Source organism: Myotis myotis, unplaced genomic scaffold, assembly GCF_014108235.1.
Source record: "Myotis myotis isolate mMyoMyo1 unplaced genomic scaffold, mMyoMyo1.p scaffold_m19_p_2, whole genome shotgun sequence".
Taxonomy (NCBI): Eukaryota; Metazoa; Chordata; class Mammalia; order Chiroptera; family Vespertilionidae; genus Myotis; species Myotis myotis.
The window spans coordinates 83472360-83479745 of NW_023416324.1; the positions used below are offsets into that span (position 1 = coordinate 83472360).

At 38.7% G+C, this 7386-nt stretch overlaps 1 pseudogene; it reads right to left on the reverse strand.

Moving 5' to 3' along the window:
• Nucleotides 1-2584: 2584 nt before the first annotated feature.
• LOC118675331 lies at nucleotides 2585-3833 on the reverse strand (annotated as a pseudogene).
• Nucleotides 3834-7386: the final 3553 nt, after the last annotated feature.

Below are 7386 nucleotides of genomic sequence, written 5' to 3' on the forward strand. Positions count from 1 at the left end.
GGTCACGCACAAATGAATACACTAAACAAGAAATATGAATTTAGAAGGCATGGGAGGCCAGGCAGAAAACTTCCCTCTAGTGGAGAAGCTCCCTCAAAACTGGGTCCCATCTGCTTTTTATTCACTTGAATACACATTTGCCCTTTAGGAATGCAAACAAGCATATCAAAGGTAAAGTTTGGTAAACAGTAAAGGGATTATCAGATTAGGGAATTGCCTTGAGCCATTTGGCCAAGAGCAGGGCAATATTATGCTGATTTTCAACCCTGCTGAATATCGCATTAATATGCTAACTACTGTTGGTCTTAGCCTCTGGCAAGTAAAATTCATCCAAGGTAACACAGAAAAATTGTGTACTACCATGGGATAGTATTTCCAGTCTCTCTCTCTCTCTCTCTCTCTCTCTCTCTCTCTCTCTCTCTCTCTCTCCTTCTCTCTCTTATATTCATTGATCCAATCATTGTCACCAAATTCTTTAGCTGCATTACCTTATAGAAGGCCATTGTATACCTTTGGGCTTTAGTTTTTTTGAACTTTAAATTGAGAGTTGGACAAAATCCATAGTTTCTATCCATTTTATTTTTTAAAGAAACCATACTTTTCTTTAAAATTGGGCCAGGCATCAATGCATCTCCATAGAACTCAAGGGGTTTCTGAAAGCAGAATTTGGAAACCACTGCAATCTTTGTCTTGTTCACCCTAGCATAAAATGCTTCCTGAATTATAATTACAAATTAATAGAATTCTTACCCCCTTCACCCAAAAAGACATATGCTTAGTGGCAGCCAGAAATAAAGCTCTGGGAAAAGCATACCCAGTTGGCTAATTATAAAATAAACAGATTTCAGCATATCCTAAAATAGATATTGCTTTGGTGTTATTTATGCCAATGAAGACCTAGAAAGAAATGGAGAACAGTGAAGATCAGAGCCACACTGATAGTTAATTCTCAAAAGGTTAAGACACTGATCATTAGCTCATCAATCCTCATTCAGAGAATTAGGCTAAACTAGGTTTTCTGTTTTTAAATGAAGGTTTTGGTTATATTTTAGACTTAACTTTGGAAACAACATTCTGGATTTAAAGACCTCCCATTAGAAGATGAGTCTCTTATAATTGCATACATTTATGTTTTGATTAGCAATTGAATATATATATGTTTTACCTGTAGCTAGATTTGCTTTTATTTCTACCGTTATTGCTTGATATAATCTAGACTTTGGCCTTTCAAAAGAAATACTCAAAAAGTAGTGCTGCCGAAGCCGGTTTGGCTCAGTGGATAGAGCGTCGGCCTGCGGACTGAAGGGTCCCAGGTTCGATTCCGGTCAAGGGCATGTACCTGGGTTGCGGGCACATCCCCAGTGGGAGATGTGCAGGAGGCGGCTGATCGATGTTTCTCTCCCATAGATGTTTCTAACTCTCTATCTCTCTCTCCCTTCCTCTCTGTAAAAAATCAATAAAATATATTAAAAAAAAAAAAAAAAGTAGTGCAATGCATGTCTGTATTTATGAGTTAGAGAAAGTACCTCTCTCCTGGGCACACTGACAACACTAATGAAATTAAATGCTCAGGAAAGAAATTACCGAACATGATTTAATTGCCTCTAACAACAAAGCTGAATTTGGGTGCCAATAGTCTTTTAGAACCATAGGTCTTTTTGTGATGAGAAAAGTACTTTTGCAATAACAAGTTTCAACAGAAGCAGTGGATGCGTGGGAGGAAATTGCAAACAGGGACAGGCATAACATTTTATTGTAGGTGGATTTTTCCCTTTCCCCCTACATGATGTCAGTTCTGTATGAACTTAATCGCAGTACGTTCCTTTTCTTTATTTTGGAGATTTTCATAACTTGTAAAACCCACCTGGTTGCTAATGTCAGTTCCTTTTAAAAAAAGAACAATTGTTCAGAGCTTGTGAGCCTTATTTGAAAATGTTCAAATCTGCTGGGTTCACATGGGGCCAACTGAAACTTGGTCCTAAACTTTGGCCAGAGAGATCATCTCAGACAAATTTGGCTATCCTTGCATCACAGGAGAATTCTCAAAAATACAGAATTATTATCCTTTTCAAAAGAATGGAGGGGTAACAACAAATATTAGACAAGAAAGGAGCTTGAGGGAGTATTATTATTTAAATATATTTTATTGATTTTTTACAGAGAGGAAGGGAGAGGGATAGAGAGGTAGAAACATCGATGAGAGAGAAACATCGATCAGCTGCCCCCTGCACACCCCCTAGTGGGGATGTGCCCTCAACCAAGGTACATGCCCTTGACTGGAATTGAACCTGGGACCCTTGAGTCCGCAGGCCAACGCTCTATCCACTGAGCCAAACCAGTCAGGGCTTATTATTATTATTAAAGGACAGATTCAATCAGATTTAATTGAAAAAATGGAACATGTCTTACATAAGAATCTTCTAAGTTAGAGATGTTATACCTACCTAGTCATTACAGAAGATACACAAACCTTCCACAGGTAGGTAGTAGATAGAGAGTTTTGATAAAGGAGTTGAGGAACAATTTAGATACTGTTTAGAAAGAGAGAATCAGGAGACAGGAAATGCTTCAGGAGGCAAGATCCTTAGAAATTATCTTGGAATGCAGTTTCAGTTGTGTCAATGTCCTGTTCCTGGTTCAATTTCTTGAACTCCGCAACTTAGAAAATGTGCTCAAGATATGTTTGACATCTTGGTGGTCCTTGGTAGTTTCTTGGTTGTCCAAGAATGTCAGCATCATTTCTGGCATGGAATTCCAGGTCTTCTGCAGTATACCTATTGGAAATCTGAGCAAGCCCTGCCATCTCAGAGGAGAAGGTCTCATCTAAGTCACACAGCTCCAGCAGAGGAGGTGACAATTCCCTGACGCTGAGATGGAAAACCATCTTCAGGCTGGCTGAAACTGAGGTTGGATGAACTGGAGAGGATCACGTTTCACATTTAGTTGTTCGTGTGCCTTGAGGACCTTGGGGAGAGAAGTGGTATCCAGCAGGACAGGGTGAAGAGGGTGGCGAAGTCCCAGGGGTTCTCTTCGCCACCCTGGTGATCCAGTTGAAGGCACAGTGACAGGGTGGCTATGTCAGGCAGCATCATGGAGTTGGACACCTCTGGGTCCTCAGCCTCAGTCTAGTTTAGGCAGATGTCTTCTGTTGTGAGCCACTGGAAAACAACATCCATGATTTGGCTGTTTTCTTCTTTCCCAACTATTGGTCACTAAACATGTGACATGAGCCCACCACTGCCAGCTTCCCACTGTGGTTCTTTGAGTGGCAGAAAACTAGGTGGGTCTGTTAAGTGGGAAACAGAACAGCCACTGCTGCTGCCATGACACTCCAGGTGGCACTGAGAAGACATACAAAGGTGAGCGCCTGGCCTGTTCCGCCGCTCTCTTCAGTGTTCCAGGCACGGCCTCCCCTGCAGCTCGGCTGATTGCCCTGCTCAAGACTCCATTGGACTCCAGAGCTTCTTTAGGATGGAAATAATTACACATTTCTAATCACAAAATCATTACCCATGATTTCATGTTCTTCCAGGAGAAAGTTAATACTGGTGTCAAAAGGATTCCCCACCCTCTCCTAGCATCACAAGGATATATCCACTGGGTCAAGGTATTTCTTCAGGACCTCACACTCAACTGCAGCAAATTTTCCCGTTGGTCCAGCTGAAATCCACAGGTTCAGCCCAATTAACTTCTCAGGTGTAATTCTCTTCTAAGCTCTGAATCTTTCAAAAGCCCTGGAGTCTCTTCTGCATGGATTTGTAGCCATTGTTGGCATTAAATATTTCCTTTCTGTATGGATCGAAAAGAATGGTATTCCGAAGCTCTTCCTTCATGGTTACCTGAGGCCGGATGACCACCATCCTCACCAGCCACATCCCAGCATCCCAAGGCCCGGTATCCAAGGCCGCTTAGCAACAGTGGAGGCCGAGAGGCACGCTGGGAAAGCGTGGGTCGAGGCAAGCAATTATTTTCTTAAACTATACATATTCAGAAAAATTGAGTTTTGAGTAAATTGAGGGGCTTACTTACAGTTGCACAACTATTAATGACAGAGGTAGGTCACTAACCTTCTGAATAGTATTATCATCGGGGGCCCACATACAGTGCTGAATGATTGGACTCTGGTGCATCTGTTAATAGGTGCTCCTGCTGATACTGTACAGACCACCAACACAAGAGTGGGAAGGAAGTAGTTGTGCATGGTATACTGTACCCACCTTCCCATTCTTGCCTTAAAAAAACAAAACCTTTTTTTCTGCACATGTACATTTACTCATGAGATGAGATAAAGAGCTTTTACTGAGTGACAGGAGGGCTGATGAGTTGATGAGTTGACAGATTATTTGGGAGTAGACCCTATGTCAGATTATGTGAGTCATCTGCCCCCTTTTCCTTGTGCCACACTTGACCTCTATAAGTAGAAAACATAAAGGTATTGAATATTGGTTGTACCTTTCAATTAATGCTTGAAGCTTGAATATTTTTATATAGTCTAGAATTAGATTACTGTTAAAAAGTGATATAATTAATGTAATATATAATATATGATCTAAGTGTTCATTTTGATGAGTTTTTATGTCACTTTTCAACATTTTATCATGAAAATTTTCAAACAGAGAAAAATTGAAATACGTGTACAATGAGCCCCCATATTCTATCACTTAGACTCAGGGTTGACTGAGATTCTTGAATCTACAGATTTTGTCTTTCACAAATATGGAAAAATTTCAGCCATTATTTATCCAAATTATTTTTAGGGGGCCTCATTCTGTCTTTCCTCTCATTATGGAGTCCAGAAATTCTGTTAGACTTCTTGATATTGTCCCATGCATTCCTGAGGCCCTATTCATTATTTTTAATCCTATTTTTCTCTCTATTTTTCAGATTGAATAATTTGTTTCTTTGTATTAAAGATCAGTAATGCTTCTGTAATTTCCAATATGTTATAAACTCATTCATTGAGTTTTTATGTCAGCTTTTTTAGTTCTAAAATGTCCATTTTTTCTAGTTTCAATTTCTCTTCCGTATTTCCTATCTTTTCTTTCATTATGAGCACTCTTACATACTTTAGCATAGTTGAAATATCTGCCTTAAATTCCTTGCCCACTAATTCCTTCATCTGATCCATGTTGGAGTCCCGTCTCCATTGATTGTCCTTTCTCTTGAGCGTGGATGATAGTTTCCTCTTTACTGAATCATTTTTTATTATATTCTGAAATGATATGTTGTAGACACTTAAGATTCTGTAATGTGTGCTTATTCTAGAAGGGCCTTTTGGAAATGTATCTGATAGACAACGTTAGAGCAGTTCTGGTTTAAGACAATGTATACTATATTCATAAAATCTCTATCATCTGGTTTCCCAACCTTGATATTTGATTTATTCTAAATCCTAGCCCTGTTCTACTTGTGTCCTCAACAAAATCTTCTGACATTATATCTTCTGTAGCTCAACACCCATAATGCTCTCAATCATGGTTAAAGATGTATTCTAGGTAATTTTTGTGTATTGTCTCTTGTTTGTTACGCACTGGTATTAGATATGGGTTTTTCTACCCATTTTAAAATAAAGAAGCTCAGATTCAATCAGAAATTTCCAAAGCCACCCAGCTGGGAAATGGTTGTTGGGGATGCAGTTTGTGTATCAGCAAAGCCTGTGCCTTTCCCTACTGCTTCCTTTAGTTCAAGGGCACCGTAAACTCTACTGCAGTGGAAGGAAATTCCAGAGTTTAAACTATTGTCAAGGTAAGTCACATATGTAATTTTATATTAGTCAGCTTGATAAGCTGTAAACAGCCTCATAGATATTTCCTGTTGTTTCTATGGTAAACCTTGATTTACTGGTTTGTAATTTTTCTGGCCCATCCTATTGCTCATTTCTACAGGAGGTCACATTTTAGCTACACCACTAAATCCCTTTTGGTGAAACAGGGAATCAGGTCACTTCCAGTTTGATTTATGCAAGCTTGGATTGAAAACCTTGGGCAAACGGCTGGATTTTCTTTGTTAAGGCTATGTCTGGAAAACCATTATGTTTGGTTTATTTTCTTAAGTTGATCATTTGAGGCTAGTAGTCTACAGATTAAGAATTTTAATGACGAAAACCTAGAAATATGTGTTGTGCTATTTTGAGTCTGTGTCATTAAAACGTAAGATCACTAGAGGTACAAAAAAGAAAGTTTTTGTTGTTTAAAATAGCATATAATATTGATGATCTTTTCAAAGTTGCTCAAAACTATTGTTTAACTCAGAATTCTATGTCTGGCTACCAGAAGATATGGTGATGTTTTTGCTTCTTTTTAAATTCTTTTTCACAGATAAAGCACAATGACACGCACTGTCCACATGGCCTTTCATTGTGCTGTGTTGCAGGAAATTAGCTAACATTATTGGAATGTGCAATCTTTCCCTGCTCAAGGCTTTTGTTTGTCATCTTTTTACAGAGAGGATTGTTCTTAGCATTCTACCAAGGCCACATCAATTGAGTCACTGTCACAGCTGATGGATACTTTCTGTTATATTCACGGAACAGTGTGCAAAAGGACTCCCAGCCTTCTCTATGTAACACACTAGGTTTCAAGAAATATTTTGAAAACAAAGAATAGACATTTCATTATTATCAGGCTTCTTGTGAATACTAGCAATTGGTAACTCCAGTTTTTCACTGGAAAAATGTGTTTCTGGGTCACTTTCTCACAAAAGGAGCTTTTCTTTGCCTAACTAATATTTAAATCAAGATTCGTGTTCTTGGCTCTAGCACCTCTGTGATATATATGCATATACATCTCCACACATACATGCAATTTGTATTATTTTTATCAATTAAGTGTTTTTCATCAGTATGATGGGTTTAATGAGCTATCTTTATTAAAAGTGCCATTGGACAGATAGGAACACCACAATATGGTCAGAATAAACCCTCATTCAAAATTCAGTTTTCCTTTCCAAGTACTTTATAAGAAAAAAGATAGAGTCTCACCTTTGTTAGAAGCTAGACCTGACAAATGAGATTATTTAAGTGAAAATATTCAGAATTATTTAAGTCAGGATAAATTTTATGTTTGTTTTATTCACAGATCCTCTGTGTTGTGTCCCAGTATTTTAGGCCTATAGCCAAGTAGGAAATGAGTGAGAAAGATTGGGAACTTTAATAAGTAGGAATAAAATTTACAACTGTAGGGTTTTTAAATTTTTTTCTTTTTATTACATTTATTGGGGTGACATCCTATATAATAAAACCCTAATCTGCAAATCGACTGAACAGCAGAACAACTGGAATGACCGGTTGCTATGATGCACACTGACCACCAGGGAGCAGATGCTGAACACAGGAGGGAGTGCTGCTCAGCCAGAAGCTGGGCTCACAGCTGGCGAGTGCAGCTGTGG